This window comes from Amblyomma americanum, chromosome 1 (assembly GCF_052857255.1).
Source record: "Amblyomma americanum isolate KBUSLIRL-KWMA chromosome 1, ASM5285725v1, whole genome shotgun sequence".
NCBI classification, from domain to species: Eukaryota; Metazoa; Arthropoda; class Arachnida; order Ixodida; family Ixodidae; genus Amblyomma; species Amblyomma americanum.
The window spans coordinates 330606933-330623769 of NC_135497.1; the positions used below are offsets into that span (position 1 = coordinate 330606933).

Genomic DNA, 16837 nt, shown 5'->3' on the forward strand with positions numbered 1-16837 from the left:
GTGGTGAGAGAGAGATGCGGGCTGCATGCATTAGCGCTGACAACATTGTGGAAGTCACGCGGTGCTGCAGCAATAGGCCGGAGCATTCATTGGGTGACCAGCCTCTCGCGATCAATTATTAATTTAACCGCCACTTTCCAGCGTGGCAGGATGGGCGCACTACCTATCCAGTGAGCGGAACGCACTCAGCGTTAGAGACGCCAAGCCGTGTCCAGCCCTGTTACATCACAACCTTCCGCCGCCTATGCAGTCCCCCGTGCGGCCAGGGAACAACCGATCGCTCGGTCTCCAGCAGATGGTTTATTGGCTGTAGGTGTGAGCCTTCAGCTGCTTGGCAGCAGAGGTGGGCAAATGCCCTCATTTTTACTTTTCCTCCCTCACCTTCACTTTTGAATCCATGGCCCTCTCTCACCCTCATTTTGAAACGTTATCCGGCCCTGCCTCGCCCTCACGCTCACTTCGAAAAATTTGCTGGCCCTCCCTCGCCCTCACCCTCACTTGGAAAAATTTGCTATCCCTCCCTCGCCCTCTCCCCAACTTCTAAAAATTTGCTGGCCCTCCCTCGCCCTCACCCTCACTTCGAAAAATTTGCTATCCCTCCCTCGCCCTCACCCAACTTCTAAAAATTTGCGGGCCCTCCCTCGCCCTCACCCTCTCTTCGAAAAATTTGCTATCCCTCCCTCGCCCTCACCCAACTTCTAAAAATTTGCTGGCCCTCCCTCGCCCTCACCCTCACTTCGAAAAATTTGCTGGTCCTCCCTCCTTAAGTTCCTGATTCCGCTCCACCTAAATTCGGTAAGGTTGATTTGGGTAACAGGTCATATGGGCTTTCACTTAAATGAGGTTGCAGATTCCTTAGCAAGGCCTCTCTCTGCGGCCCAATTATTGCTGTCCTGCCAACCTGTGCATTTACAGCTGCGGTGATGTTTCTCTACTACACAATATTTCAGGAACTTGCTGCCTCAGCTCTTGCATCATCTCCCGAATATCAGCATCTTCTGCATCCTTGGAGTAGCAGTTTGGCGCTCGCGCCGACTAGCGGTCTCATTCTCGCGTTCGCGTTGTCGGGTTTCCCTTCTAAATTTCTACCTTCACAGATCTGGCCTGGCGGTTTCCCATTGCGCCCTTTTTGTGCCGAACCTGAGACAATAGATCACTTCCTGCTGTTCTGCCGCCACTTCGCTCATTTGAAGAAGCCTCTTTTGCAAATTCCATTTCATCAAATGGGTTTGCCTGTGTCGTCCGCGGTTTTTCTTTCCATTGGCGCTTCTTTGTTTGGATGAAGCGACAGGAGTGTGCGCTGTCCGGTGCAAAATTTCTTTAAAGAAACAAGGACTAAGGACCCCTGTCCTTGCGTCTTCCAATCTATCAGCCTACATGCTATTACCCTTCCTATTCCCGTCAAAACGTTCCTGTATCCAGCAATTAACCGCCTGTATCTTGGCCACTTCTCCGCAGTGGGTATGTGCCAGCATTGTTTGAGGCCTACCTACCTACCTACAGTGTGAGAGACTGGCACTTTCAACAACTCTGTTGAACGCGGCTATGTGACGAAGACGACGACATTGCAAGCACAGCACGATAGCTTGGCAGTTCATAAAGGCATGATGTTAGGATTTCTCCCAACTGCTTATTCAAATTAGGGAAATGTATGAACCAACCGACTTAAAACCGGACTGGCAATCCTTCTTGGTGATGCGCTCAGCCTATACCTCGCGTCTACTGCTCTGTTGCTGTCTTTTTGTGACGTGTTTCGTGGCGTATCCTAAATGCTTTGTAAATTATTTAGTTAATGTAAATACAACATATTTTCAATCTTATAAACGTCATACTTAAAGAAAATCTGTGGCGAAGGCGTAACTGATTTTTTTAGTGCCGCCGCGAGTTCGGATCCCGCTCCCTGAGTTCAATTTTTTTTTATTTTTTTTACTGTCTTCCCCAGGTGCGGTGTCGGCTTTCTGCTGCAGTGACGCCCTTAAGCGGTCACTTAAAATAAAACATTAGTGAGGCCACTTTAAAATCAAACGGCTCGCTGAACTGCAGGATTTGGGCTGAGTAATAGTAATCACTAACTCCTCGAGTCTGGAGTGAAAGATTCCTGTGGTTGCCATTTTAGTGCTCTATTGCTTCCAATCCGCCGAAAAGTGGTTGCCTGTCCGAAGCCTGCTTCTAGCACGTGGGCCACTTTGGTCACGTGACGTTGTGACGTCATCACAAGCTGCCCATCGGATTGTGAGCAAACGACCAATGTGGCAGTTCAATTTAATGATTATTCGTGAGAGATTCCTCAGGAAGAACATAGGTATCACAAGCCCCAGTTCTGGCAATACCTGCCATCGCAGGGCAGTGACACGTAGCTTAACCTCTGTACCTCAGCGCCTGGAGCGGAGTCAGGACTCTCAGGTATCTGTGATTGTAAATAATGACCAATTCTACCGCAGTACAAGTCTAAAATGATGCAATAACAAGCAACCTTACATAATATGACATATCCACCAAAGTAAACATGTTCTTCCAAGCAACAGCATAGAAAGTCAAGATAAACCATGCGAAATAGGACTAACAATTCTAGCGCACGATAATTCATGATTAAACCCAAGCGGAACCGCCCGTGATTTTTTTGCTTGCACGCCTATGCCATACTCAAACACTGAGTGCCAATTACCTACAATGTCTGCTAGACATTTAGTTCATAAAATCAGGCGCGAGATTACGCGGTTACAGCTTTCACCAGGGACAGAATTAAACCTAGAGATGTTGATGTTATTCGGAGAGCAGTGCAACTTCTTTTAGCACATCGTACAATGCAAGGCGGAGCGAGCGACATTCAGACTAAGGTTGTTAAGGTGCTGTTTATTTTTATGGTAAGGCTACTGTGGTCGCCCTTGCCCACCACACGGCGGCACCCCTTTCCCATGCCACATTTCCAGAGAAAATAGCACATAGAAAGAAGATATGACTGTACTGAACTGCTCACAGCGTGAAAAAAAATTCCACACCAACGCCGCCAACATGCTTTGATTCGACAGTGGAATGTCGCAAAAGCATTTTTTTTCGCTGCAGCCAATACTGTAAAACCTCACTACGATGAAATCTGACATCGTTCCCGCAACGAAGGCCTAGAACTTGGGAATTCAACAGCCTTACTAGGTATAATTTTTACGTGTTTTACTTTTCACTCTGATCATCTGACAGACACCGGGATGATAATAAAAAAGTTGACTGCGGTACCATGGATCCCGTCGGACTGGCAGCCACCCGCACGGCCCGGCCAGTGGCCACTTGTCGCACTATACAGGGTGTTTCACCGAATCTTTTACAATATTTAAAAAAAAAGCTTTCTGACCTAGAAGAGCGCATTTTTCAGCGGTGTAGTACATCACGACGACGGAGAAGGTGTGCTGTACCCGCGTTTCGTGTTCACCTGGTGTACCTCCAGAGTGCAGAAACTACGTCTACCCGGGATCTTCACCCTAATAAGTAGCGCTTTAAAATGGGAATTCATAACAGACGGCACATGCAAAAGCGTTAGCCCGGAGTACGTTTAGGGCCACCACCCTCGCATTCGAATAGTGAATTCTGCCCTCCCTCGCCCTCACCTCCTGATGTCTTCCCTCCCTCGCCCTCACCTCACCATGTCCTTCCTCCCTCACCCTCGTCCTCACGTTTTTTCATCCGGCCACCCTCCCTCACTCTCACCACACCGAGTGAAATCCTCATGCGGTGAGGGTGAGGACGCCCTCGTGAGGATGCCCATATCTGTGTCTGACAGAAGCATCCATAGAGAGTGCGCTGTGACGCGGAGCGTACAGGCGTGTTTTTACATAACGAAGATGACAACAAAGATTGCGGCCCGCAGCAGGCGGTGTTTACCAGTCATGACTCGGCAATGATGTATCATGGATAATGAATCATGAACACAATCCCAGACGCGCCAGATCACTCCCTGCCTAACTCATAGCTTGCAAAAGGATAAGAGAGCAAATCGAAGCAATTCTCGCCTACCAGAGCCAGCGCGACGTACATTGATGAAGTGAACCTGTGAAAACTTCTCTATGTATGGTGATCGAATAAGTTTTTCATGTTGTCAAATTCTTTAATCACCGTGATAATACGTACGGAAAAGGCGATAAGGAAAAAAAACAAAAACTGGAAATTTCTAAGCTTGATTCCTCCTGATAATAGTGTATTTATTGTTGCGATGTCGTGACCGGTGTCTTATACATCTACGGCTCGCTAAGATTTCTGTAGCTAATAACGGAACTCAGAGCTCGGACTCGCGAAAATACACTCGCACTCTTTTCATTTATTGATACCGTACTAGGCCCCGCGGTCGACTTGCAGAAATGACCCATTAATCACACCAACTAGAATACTTACTCCAATCCTTTGTTGAATTTATATTCTACAGTCAATTTTTAATGACTACAGCGGACTTAATTGATCATGCAGCCGCGATCAGGGCCAGGTTCCGTCCAGTTAAGTAAGCAGTTGTCTGTCATGAACAGCTGCTTGTCGACAGTGTATACCACAATGCACCTCTCGGCAAAGACAACAAGAGAAACGCGATAAACTGTTCAGACTATTTCTTAACATTAGCTATAACTCCCAGCGCACGCTGGGAGACTGTTTATTAAAAAGATTAAAAAATACCCAGTCTTGGCATCGTCTTTTCTGACCATAAGTGTTCGGAACGGATCTCTGTCAGCGAGTGAACAATAGTTGACGCAGTGCATTGCAGCTCTCTAACACCACCATCGCATTTTCTTCTGGCGCAGTGGTGGTCGCCATGGGCAAGCCTCAAGCTGGCATAACCCTTAAACGCATCGCGATGTACGGCCAGAACGACGAGTGCCTCGGCATCCGGTATCATGAGGGTCTCTTCCAAGGCAGGTACTGCATGGTCCACGTGTACCACGACGCCTCCCCAATGCCTCCCAAGCTGATGAAGGCCGCCGAGAAGTTCATCAAGCACCACAAACTCTAAGTGAGTGCCAGCAGTTGGCGCCGCAGAAATTGGACGCATGTGGCGCGTGCGTCCTTCGCGGTATACACTGCACTACGGAAAACATCAGTACGATGCTGATCGCATTTGCACGACTTGCAGCGCTCGACGGAACCGAAACTCTTACGGAGAGGATGGTGGCAAAGAGCGCAAGAACTGAAGCAAGGATAACACCGTCAAGGCATGCACGCCCTAAAGGAGTACGGCATTCGTGCATTCAAAACATGTGCATGAATGCATTTGAAAATCAATGGCTTTCGATTGACGACAGTCGGATGTTGTACGCTAACAATACAAGCCTTCATTGTTGCCCCCTCAATGTGTTCGTGTTCTATAACGGTGGATCTAGCATCAGTCGTTAAAACGATAAGTGGGCCATAACCGCTAGAGTTCATGCCACTGCATCTCTGGGCTGTTTCAGAGCTTCAGTCGGAGGGTCACATATTTAGAAGGGCGAATTGTATTGCGTTTGAGAGCGCTGAGGTTTTCAATGGTTTTATGTCGGCGCCTCACAGACAAATTTTAATGCGACTCTTCTGCTCTGTTTTGTTAGTTTTTTGTGCGTGTTCGTTTTTATGGCCGCTTAACTTACGAGTTCCTTCTGTACTTTGCTTCTTTCATCTCAGTTGTAACAGTATGTCGGCAGTGTCTTCGAAGTGGCAACCAACTATATCACTACCATAGTCCCGCTACTCAAGTACAGTGCTCGCGGACCTTGCGTGTGTCAGTAAGAAGTCGTGCAAGTCATCATTGATCACTGTAAGTACACCCCGAGGTGCGAGGAATCACTTGCGTGTGTCTTCCAGCAGCTTTCACCACAGGCCTCGTAGCATGTGAGACCAAATCAAACAAAGACGACACCAGTACCGTGGTGCTGTTGCAATGCTCCTCCTTTTGCTATAATTCAGCTGACCTTACAGTATCCCCATGCTGAAACCGAGGTAGTGCTTCTCATGCCACCAACTCTTACAAAAGGCATCTCCATTTCTTCAAAGCAGTAGTGAGTGATCTCAAGGTTAATCTCAAGGCTCCGTGGTGCAATATTGACCAGCCAGTCAAGCTGGACCAACGCCAAACCCTGATTGTGTAAGTAATGAGGAATATGTGCACCTTGAGACGTTTATTTATTTATTATTTATTTATTTGTTTAATTTGTAATGAGACCGACGGCAGCAGTTCAAGCAGCGCAGCGAAGAGGTAGACGAAGGGCAGCTGCAATTTCGAGTGATGCCTGTAAGTGTGTCCATCGCTTCACTGTTCGGCCAACGCCCACCGACCTGTGCTTCTTATAAACACCTTTTTTCTTCGTGGGTGTGTCTCGGTTCCCGTCCCGCTCCTCATCCTGAACTTAAAAGCGGAACGCTTCTCGTCCTAACCACCATGCCGCAAGGTCCAAGCGAACCATCGCAGCCCATCCCTACCACCTTCTTCTGTTCCGGCTTGCCGCGCCAGCGTGACCACTCTTTTGTGGCACCGACGACCAGGACGTCCACGATCGGCTGTCCTATTACGAGCGCGTCAGCAGTTGCAATCTGTGGGACGATTGCGTTAAACTGAGCAACGTCCACTTCTACCTCACGGACGTTGCCAATCTACGGTTTCGCAACCATGAAGCCGACCTTCCCACCTGGTCCTCCTTTAAGACGACCTTCGCCGACGTTTTCGGCTGCCTCGCCGTCCGGAAACTTCGCGCCGAGCAACGTATTCGTGCTCTAGCTCAGCTACCGCCAGAGGCATTCACTAGTTATATCGAGGATATCGTTGCTTATTGAAGCGTGTCAACCCGTCAATGACGGAAACTGATAAAATCAACCGCATCCTTAAAGGGATCGCCGATTACGCATTTCAGATGCTCCTGGCGAAGAACCCCAGCTCCGTCGCTAAGTTATCCAGCTGTACCAAAGTTACGACCAACTCCGAAAGCAACGTGTAACTACGCGGCAGTCCGGCGCGTCTGCAGAGGGTCTCGATGGCTTGGCCCTTGGTGGCTCGTCTTCGGAGCAGTCCCAGTTTATGCAGCACGTCAAAGACTTCGTCCACGAAGACGTCGCTCGCCAGCTTTCTCTGCTACATCACATTCTCGACCTCCTCTGCCCTACTCCCGACCGGGCAGCATCCCTCACGCTCACTATCCGCCGTGCTATTAACCTTAACTGCCCACCTGTTGTCCAATTTCCTCAGGCGTTGTGCGCATAGTATTTTACTCTGAGCTTCCCGTGCTTCGAACGATGCCCAGCCCATGTCCCCCTGTACTGCCTCGTTTGTGGTTTTTCCGTAGGCATCTAGTGCTAATCTTTTATTGTAGAAAGCTACGCGCCACTTGGTGGCAGCCATGGGAACTGACAGCACTTGTCCCGAATTTCTGCTAAGGTGATAGCGGTGTGTTGTGCTGTGGAGCACGGCGGCGCACCCGTAACACCGGCCGCGATGCTCAATATCATGGAGGAAGGGACGAATTTAGGAGAGGCCGTAACGTCATTTTCTTTAGCGCGACGTGAGTGCTCCCCTCGCTGGTTGTACGCAGTCTCAGCGGGCTTGCGCATGCGCAGCAGACAGTCTCGCGTCTCCAGAACTGACAGAGGCGCCGATGATGCAGACCACGCCGCTGCGCCCAACGTTATCTATTGCCATCGGCCAAAGACTCCCAATGGTCCTTGCGAAAGCACGCGTCTCCCGGCACACTTTTCGTCACACTGCTCGGATAGCACGGGCCTATCCTAAGCTTTCCTTCCTCCATGCTCAACACAGTTCCCATTGGAGCACGCGCGGCCGAAAAAAATATGTGGTGTTGCTTGCTGCGTGCCCCCCTTTTCGCGTCACCGTTAGTGGTAGAAAACTCCGGTTATAGCTCCGATTTCTACTACTTTGGCGCGCCTGGCGACTGAAAGAGAACAAATGTTTCCCGTACAAAAATATCCTGTGGCCAGCTATATTCAATCCGCCCAAATAGCTACAACCTTTCCTGGGCGTCTCTGACTGTAGTTTCAGGTGGTTGTACTTATCTATTGACAGCTAAAGGCAGTTGTATGGGTCGGAAAATATAGCTCTAGTGGCATAGATTTTTCAACAGCCAGCACTAAGGAGTGCTTTGGGTATGTAGTCCCTGTTATGTCCTAGTTATGCAGTCCTAGTTATGTTTTACGTCTAACACTAGCCAAGCCACGTAAGATACACCTCGACTTTCCGGCATTCCCACGGCGGATAAGGTGCCCCACGGAGGACGTAAAGAATTCTTCCTCCATGGATTGCCCTTTTAAGGAACTCGCATCGACGGTAGCGCCAGCTTTCCGCGTAGGCGATATTTGGAAACTCTATGGGCAGGACAACGGTGCTTATATAAAAAAAAAAACACCTCTTGTCACCGCTTCCCGCAGCGACGGTGGCGCTTGCGTCGCTGGCAATAAATGTGCACTAAAGAGGAATCTGAACTCGTCTTTTAACGCGGAAACTCTATCTACACGTTCCGGGATTTTTAGAAACTTCGAATTATTGTGCTGTGCGGCCGATTGCTCTAATTAAATCGGAATAAGCGCCCCGGCTCCCGCCTTTTTTTTTTCAACTCAACGCGGTAGGTAGGCGAAGTCAACCAACGCGTCAAACAGTTCCGTGGCGGCTTGCCGCTCTGCCATCGTCGGAGTGACACGTAAATCAAAGAGTCCTCGTGTATTTTTATTTCCGTGGACTTAATTTGCGGCTATATTGCCTGTGACTGAAACTGTCTATTCACTGAAACCTAAAAAGCAGAATAAAAGCGAAAGCGAAGCCGCCACTGGACTGGCTGAAAGGCGCTCCACTTGTTTGTTGTCTGACTCCTCCTACCTACCGCGTTGAGTTCAAAAAAAGGCGACAGTCGGGACATTAATCCAATTTAATTAGGGAAATCGGCCGCACGGGGAAATAATTCGAAGTTTCTATGAATGCCCGGAACGTGTAGATAGAGTTCCCGCGGTAAAAAGACGAGTTCAGATTCCTCTTTAGTGCACCTTTAAGGAGGCTGGCCTCGTGCAGCTTCATCGCTGAGCAAGCGCGTGCAAGAGTTGGTCACTGACTTCGCACATTTGGGTGCACGCCGCGAGGTTTCGTTCTTCTCTTGACGCGCCTGTTCGCACTGCGCCATCCGTAACTGAAAGGTGCATATTTGCATGCCCTCGTCAGCGCATGCTATAGGCTTACGGCGTATTCCAAACGGGGATCCGGAGCTAGTTTTCTTGCTGCGCGAAACAGAAGAGCTGGTTTCAATGGCCAGATTTGGATTCAGATCCTGAATTCTGACTGGACCGCAACGGTGTGGCCCCTTTACAGGCATCTTGCGGCTTCGCGTGTTCAAAGAGATTCTCCGGTTCGCCCTTTGGAATTCGCCGTTAGTTTCTGAGTGATGGTTCAAATATACGGCGGCCACGCACGCCGCCAAGTTATAATTCTCATCCATTAGCGGTCGCAGTAGGCCGACTGACAGTGGAATGCCCTTTGATTTGAGTTGAACGCCTCCATACGTTTATGCAACGGGTTGAAATCTCGTTGCGGCATAGTTAATTTAGTAATTTGTTTCATGCGTAGCTTTCTTGACTAAGTGCAAGCAGTCGTAACTCGCACGAGACAACACAGGGTCCAAGAGTGGAATTAGCCGGGCCAGTTGGTACATGACACATAAATAACAGCGCGACAGACGGGACAATAAGGAAGAGACACAAACACGAGCGCCACAAACACGATCGGCAGAAACAGCGCTCGTGTTTGTGTCTCTTCCTTATTGTCCCGTCTGTCGCGCTGTTATTTATGTGCAATACAGGGTGTTTCACCTCAGACTTTACACGATTTAGCCGCCATGGTGGCTCAGTGGTTATCGCGCTTGGCTACTGACCCGAAAGGCGGCGGATCGATCGCAGCGACAGTCGCATTTCGATGGGGGCGAAATGCTAGAGGCCCCGTGTACTGTGAGATGTCACTGCACGTTAGGTGATAGAAATTTCCGGAGAACTTCACTACGGCGTCCGTCATAGCCTGAGTCGCTTTGGGACGTTAAGACCCCATAAACCATCAAAGCCAAACTTACGCTATCTAAACCGCAGCGTTGGCCTAATGGTTTGAGCATACGCCTCGCATGCGGGAGGTACAGGGTTGGATCCCCAGTGCTGCCGGGTACAAACCAGTGATACAACCTGTACAAACTTTCCCGTGACCTGGTGCTCGGCTTCTTGAAGGTGAAATGCTTGGAAAATGGGTCTTTGACTCCACCGTGAGTAGAAGAAATTACCTTGTGCCATGGCGCTCTTTGGCCAAAGCTGCCCTATAGCTCCATAAAAATCCATCATCACCATCATCATCTTTACGCTATCTAAACCCATTACACTATCGCGGCATGCCCTGAAGGCGGAGCTTAAGTTTTCTCTCCAATTTTTGTCATCGAAGATGTGTATGAGGCTAGAAACCCAATAAACAAAGATTATTATTGCGAAGGACAAAATCTCTCTACATGATTAGGTCGAAGGACACGTTGCCCTCTTTTTCGCGAATTAGAATTTACTGCGTAGGCAAGCTAAGAGAAAAGAGCAACCCATCAGCTATATGTAGAGTGAAAAATGCTTATGAAACAAACAGATGGCAAGCAGCTGTAGTGCTCTCTCAGAAAATGCTGCGAGTTGACAGTCCACATTAATGTGTACTATCGGCCGCAAAAGTTTACCGGATGAGAGCGTGCGAGAGAAAAAAAATATTTCGATGCAGTCACGTAAGCCAATGGTCTGACATGTGTGAAGGTATGTGGGAACGTGCATGCTCCATCAGCTGGTAACTTTACCAAGCGGCTGGGTCTCGAGGCAGGGCATCAGTAATTCTTTTCCCGAGAACTCGCACTCGGTAATTTTTAACGTCTGAATATCATAGGACTTGGAGAAACATTTTTCCAGCCAGGAATTACTTTGCGTAGGTTAAATATATATAATCTTTCTACTGTTGCCCCAAGTCTCACCCCAAAATTTTTGTTTTGTTTTGCTATGAATGTGCGTTGCATATATATGTACTATATATGTACTGGACCAGTAACTTGCCAAAAATCAGCAGCGAAAAGTCGCAGAAACATCCATAAGTGCGTACGAACACGAACGCATTACGTAACCCGTCATTTCCGGCGCCGAATCGTCGCCTCCTCATTCACATCGATGGCCGTAGCGGTAGCTTCCAAGACCCTGCATAAAACTAAGTGGAAGCTTCGTGACCGCTAAAAAGGTGTTCATGGACAGTAGTTTTAGGTCCAAAAAAAAACAACAGCTCCAAATTACAGCGTGTAGTGAAAATGTGAGGGATCAAGCCTGCGAAAAGCAATCGTAAGGTCAAAGCACCGCGCCTTTTATTGAATATTAGTGCGCCTAAAGGGCTCAGCAACGATTCCTATAAATGGCTGTTCCCCACGCACTTACTCTCAAAAACTAGCCAGAAAGTCTGATCGCAACCGTTTTTCTGTTCTTTGATTGTTTTGTGGTGAGCATACTGCTGCTTATTTTTGTCTGCTGTTAGCTGCTTTGTGCAAATTGATCTGTTCGACAGGTGACATTGTCGCAGAATGAAAAATAAAGTTAATCCGGATTGCAGGTTCAGATACTAGCAAAACCGTCTCCTGCGTGTATGTGATCGTCTCTTGCTCTTGTTGTTGTCCTCAAGAAGCTAATGGTTTGGTTTAGTTTCTTTTATGGGGATTTAACGTCCCGAAGCTACTAAGGCTATGAGAGGCACCGTAATGAAGGGCTTCTGAGATTTCGACCAACCGGGGTTCTTTAACGCATCGCACAGTACACGGACCTCTAGAAATTCGCCTCCATCTAAATGCAACCACCACGGCCGGGATCGAACCGGCGCCTTTCTGGTCAGCAACCGAGCGCCATAGCCACTCAGCCACCGCGGCGGCTTAGAAGCTAATGACACGTTGTTGTTGTTATTGGCCTCATAAAATGGCATACACCCACAAGGGACATCCTAGTGCGAGTGATCATCATCGTCGTCTTCAACGCCGCATGCACAGCCTGGTGCGAGAGCTCCGTCCCGCGGCATTGCCCTCTCATCGCCGTCTTCTATGCAGCACTAATCCAGATGTTCAGACCCGAGCAAAAAAATCATTTGCTTTTCCGCTAAAAAAAAGGACAGAAAACTGAATCAGTCATCATGTGCGTACCTCATTTTAGTCATTCAAGCATGAAAAATTCGTAAAATCAGCTGGCAAACAAAAGCCCGTGCTTTCGCTCTGAATCGAATGTTGTAAACATAATCTGTGAATTTTTCACCAATAAACCACTCATCCCGCCACTATGAGATCTCCATTAAATATGTAACGCTAATTGAAACTGTTTGGCAGTAATGCAGCCGAGTTTAATATGTTTAGATTACTGGAATTAATTTGTGTTTCATAACTACGTCCGCATTGGAAGAGTACCTACACGTTCTTGTGCACATGCACGCGCATGCGAAACAGTCATACCGGAAGAGAAAGAAGTGCCGATGGCTCGAGCAGAGCTGTAAACAGCGAAAAGAACGTGAAGCGGCGGACGCCATAGCCTCAGTCCCCGAGAAGAAAAAATCCAAGAAGGTGTGGGTATCGATGTTTCGCCGTCCGGGGGAAGATGACATCCCCGATAACGTCTGGCAGCCCTTGTGGAACGCCATACAAGGTATCCAGGCGAACGGCTCGGATGGTGAACGATTCAACGAGCTGTACCGCAGAGCCTACGCCATGGTGTTCCACGGACAAGGGGCGACACTCTACGGCGGCCTGCGCGAAGCGGTAGTTGAGGAACTGGTGAACAACGTGCGGCCAAGGATCGTGGCCCTCGCTCAAGACACCTTCCTGCAAACACTAAACAGCGCTTGGAACGAACATCAGGCCAAGATGAAAGTGATAGACCACTTTGCCTTGCATATGGACTCCGTGTACGTACCGCAGAACGAAGAGCATAGTGTGTACAACTTGGGCAGGGTTATTTTCCGGGACGAAATAGCCCGCCACGTTGACATACGGGATAAGCTTCGGGATGCATTGCTTCACATGATAAACCGCGAGCGCATGGGCGAGAACGTCGACAGGGTTCTGATCAAGGACACTTGTGAGATGCTGGGAAAGCTTGGTATTGATAATTCAGTCTACGAGCAAGACTTCGAGCGCCCATTTCTGGCGCAGACCGCAAGTTTCTACGCCCTGGAAAGTGAGAAGCACCTTGCTAAAATGACGGCGATCGCCTATGTCGACATGGCGGAGCAGCGTATCAGCGAAGAGGTGGAGCTGGCAAAGGAGTGCCTGAGTGTTTCCACCCAACGCCTCATCAGACATGTGGTCTACGAGGAGCTGGTCGCAAACCATGTCAAGAAAATCGTGGATATGGAAGGCTCGGGAGTTGTACACATGCTGGTACACAAACAGGTGGAGGAACTAGCTCGCATGTTTCGTCTGCTTAGTCACACTAAGAACGGCCTGGAAACATTTTTAGATCGTGCGAACACGTACGTGCGGGAGCTTGGCAGGTCAATTATGACGGAGGACGGTGACGAGACAGACTCACTCTGTATTGTAAAGAAGCTTCTGGATCTTAAGGACCAATTTGACCACCTACTGCACAGCTCTTTTAATGGCGAGCGCCTGGTGAAGCAGATGATCGATGCCAACTTCGAGTACTTCCTCAGCCTCAACCGTAAGTCGCCCGAGGATCTGGCCTTGTTTGTAGATGACATACTGAGTAACAGCATAAAAGAAAGGACTCGCCACCAGCGAGAGCAGCTCCTCGACAAAACGGTCGCGATCTTCCGGTTCCTGAAAGACAAAGACCTTTTCGAGAGCTACTACAGGGAGCACCTCTGCAAGCGGCTGCTACTTAACGAAGGCGTTTCAGAGGATGCCGAAAAAAGCATGATCTTCAAACTCAAGGCTCAGTGCGGCCGCATGTACACGTCAAAACTTGAGGCCGTGCTCAACGACGTCGCTATCTCCAATACCATGACAGCGCAGGTTAAGACCATCTTGGCTTCATGTGAAATCGACTTGCATGCATTAGACCTGAATGTACGCCTGTTGACCAAGGGCTCTTGGCCTGTCCCAGCGGTTACGCAGCAAATCAAGATTCCTGCTGCCCCCCGTGGTGTTTTTGAGACATTCAGGCTGTTCTACATGGCGAAGCACAAGGCCCGGAAGCTGACTCTGCAGCCACAGTTTGGCTCGGCGGAACTGAGTGTGTTCGACGAGGACAACGAGCTGTCCATGTATTCTGCGTCCCCACATCGTTCCAGTGACGCACACACGTACACTATCCTGGTATCCACGTACCAAATGTGCGTTTTGATGCTGTTCAATGACCTCGAGAGGATCCCGTTCGAGGACATAGCCTACAAGACTGGCATTCCCGAGGAGGACTTGGTGAACGTGCTTCTGTCGTTGTCAGCAGGAAAATCCAACGAGCGAATGCTCGTCAAGGAACCTGAGGCAAATGACATCAAACGAGGCCAGGTCTTTGCAGTGAATCACTCTTTCGCTCCTGAATTTTGCCAGGTGAAGATTGTGTTGCTCGCCGCCCAGAGGAAGAACGAGGCGAATAGGAACGAGGCGGTGGCAGGAAACGTGATCAGTGGAGAACTAAGGTTTCAATTGGACGCCGCCATTGTGCGAGTGATGAAGAAACACCGGAAGCTCTCCTACAACGAGCTCGTCCCTGAGGTTATCAGCTTGCTGCGCATAGGGTTCATCCCTAGCCCCCATGAGATCAAGAAAAGGATCGAGGCCATGGAGAAACGAGAGTACATAAAGAGGGCTCTCGATGACGAGGACGTGTACACCTACGTGCCATGAAAGGGCGAGTGGCGCTCGTAGCGCGAGCTGGTCTCCGTCTTCAAGCAAAATCTCCTTCGAAAAATAAATTCCCCAGGTTTGCGCCACAGCCTTTTATATTTCCTTGTAGCTGCTGGGTGGGCGCCGCCGCAGTGGCTCAGTGGTTATGGCGCTCGGCTGCTGACCTGAAAGACGCGGGTTCGATCCCGGCCGCGGCGGTCGAATTTCAATGGAGGCGAAATTCTAGAGGCCCGTTTACTGTGTGATGAGATTGCACGTAAAGAACCCCAGGTGGTCGAAATTTTCGGAGCCCATCACTACGGCGTCCCTCATAGCCCGAGTCGCTTTGGGATGTTAGACCCCCATAAACCGTAGCAGCTGGCTACGCGGAAGCAGCGTTATGATGAGCGTTACACATTCATGCCGCACTTAATTATCGGCATTATATTCTCATGACGAATACTTTGCACTTATTCCGCTTATGAACGCAGAAAAATGGAAGAAGTAGAATAGAGGTGCAGTTCTTAGTGTTACTGCGTGCATATGAGTGCAGGCGGCTCCAACATGAAAGAGAATACGAATATTATTTGCGTTCAGTTCGTATTCCATAAGAATTAGAGGAAAGAAAACTTCCCCTTTTTTCTGTGTAGTTTTGTTCGAGATGCGTAATGGCCATGAGACATTTTCCACTTCAGTGTAGAAGTAGCAACAAAATTTCTTCTTTTTTTGTGCAAATTTACTGTTCCCTTTATTATCGCAGCCAGACGCACAAACAGGCAGGTCTACAGAATGGTGTTTTGGTTTAGTTTATGCGGGTTTAACGTCTCAAAGCGACTCATGCAATGAGGGACGCCGTAGTGAAGGTCTCCGGAAATTTCGACTACCTGGGGTTCTTTAACAGACAGACAGACAGAAAAACTTTATTGAGCAAGTGAGTTTTATGTAGACCCAGCTGGGTCCCTGGGCCACTGCGCGGTCCCGCACTGCATCAAGTAGGTCATGCCGGGACATGACGTCGGCAGCCCGAGTCACCGCAGCAAGCTGCGATGTTGGGTCTGCAGACATAAGCAGGACCTCCCAGTCCTCCCAGCTCGAGATGGCGTGCTGTCCCCGCGGAGGAGGGTCAGCAGGGCAGCTGAAAAGGATATGGGAGAGTGTGGCGTGGGGGTCACCACATAGAGAGCATGCAGGGGATGTGCCGCAATAGGGGGATAAAAGCTGAGGGGATGACAGAGAGCGGGTCTGGAGGCGTCTGAAGAGGATCTGTTGGGAGTGCGTAAGAGAGGGGTGGGGAGGAGGGTAAGTCCGACGGTCCAAACGGGGTATTTGCGTGAGCTCCGCAAAGGTGTGCGCCCGCTCCCTCGAGAATCCTGGATCGAGACTGTCCTGAGCCCGGCAAATCAGACCTGGGGCCAATTTATCGGCAGCCTCGTTTAAAGGATTCCCAGAGTGAGCCGGCACCCACTGAAGCTCTACCCTGCGCGGTAAATTTTGGGTAGGGGTGTTCAACAATTGCCAGGCAGGGGCGTGAATCCTGCCCCTGGCAAAGTTGGGCAGAGCCGCTTTGGAGTCGCTGAAGATGTATTGGGCGTCCGAATGTGCAAGGGCTAGGGCGATGGCGGTCTCCTCTGCAGAGGTGGCGGTAGAGAGGGCTGCCCTGAGCTGCTTTACCTCCTCTCGCAGAGCCTTCACGTCCGGGTCCTGGGAGGTCCTGGTGTTCGTCCCGGCAGCCTTGGAGGCCCATGTTGCAGTAGACGGGAGGGTCGTTTTCAGCGGAGGAAAGTCGTTCTTGTTAGTTTGCAGCGGAGGAAAGTCATCCTTTTTGGGGGGCATTGCCTTCTGGGGCGATGGGTTGCGTGGTTGGGCGGTGCGATTTCTAGCCATGCACGAGCCGGTGCCCGTGAGGTGCTGGCCTCCACAGAGAATGCAGGTCGGGATGCAGGAGGGCACATCTTGCGGTTCATGCTTGTCTCCGCACCGCGGGCAGAGACCAGTCTTGGGGTGCGGGCACATGTCATACCTATGGCCCGGCC

At 49.7% G+C, this 16837-nt stretch overlaps 1 pseudogene; it reads left to right on the forward strand.

Annotated features, from left to right (window-relative positions):
• The first annotated feature begins 12593 nt into the window (after positions 1-12593).
• Positions 12594-14825, forward strand: LOC144120818 (cullin-3 pseudogene; annotated as a pseudogene).
• The last annotated feature ends 2012 nt before the right edge of the window (positions 14826-16837 follow it).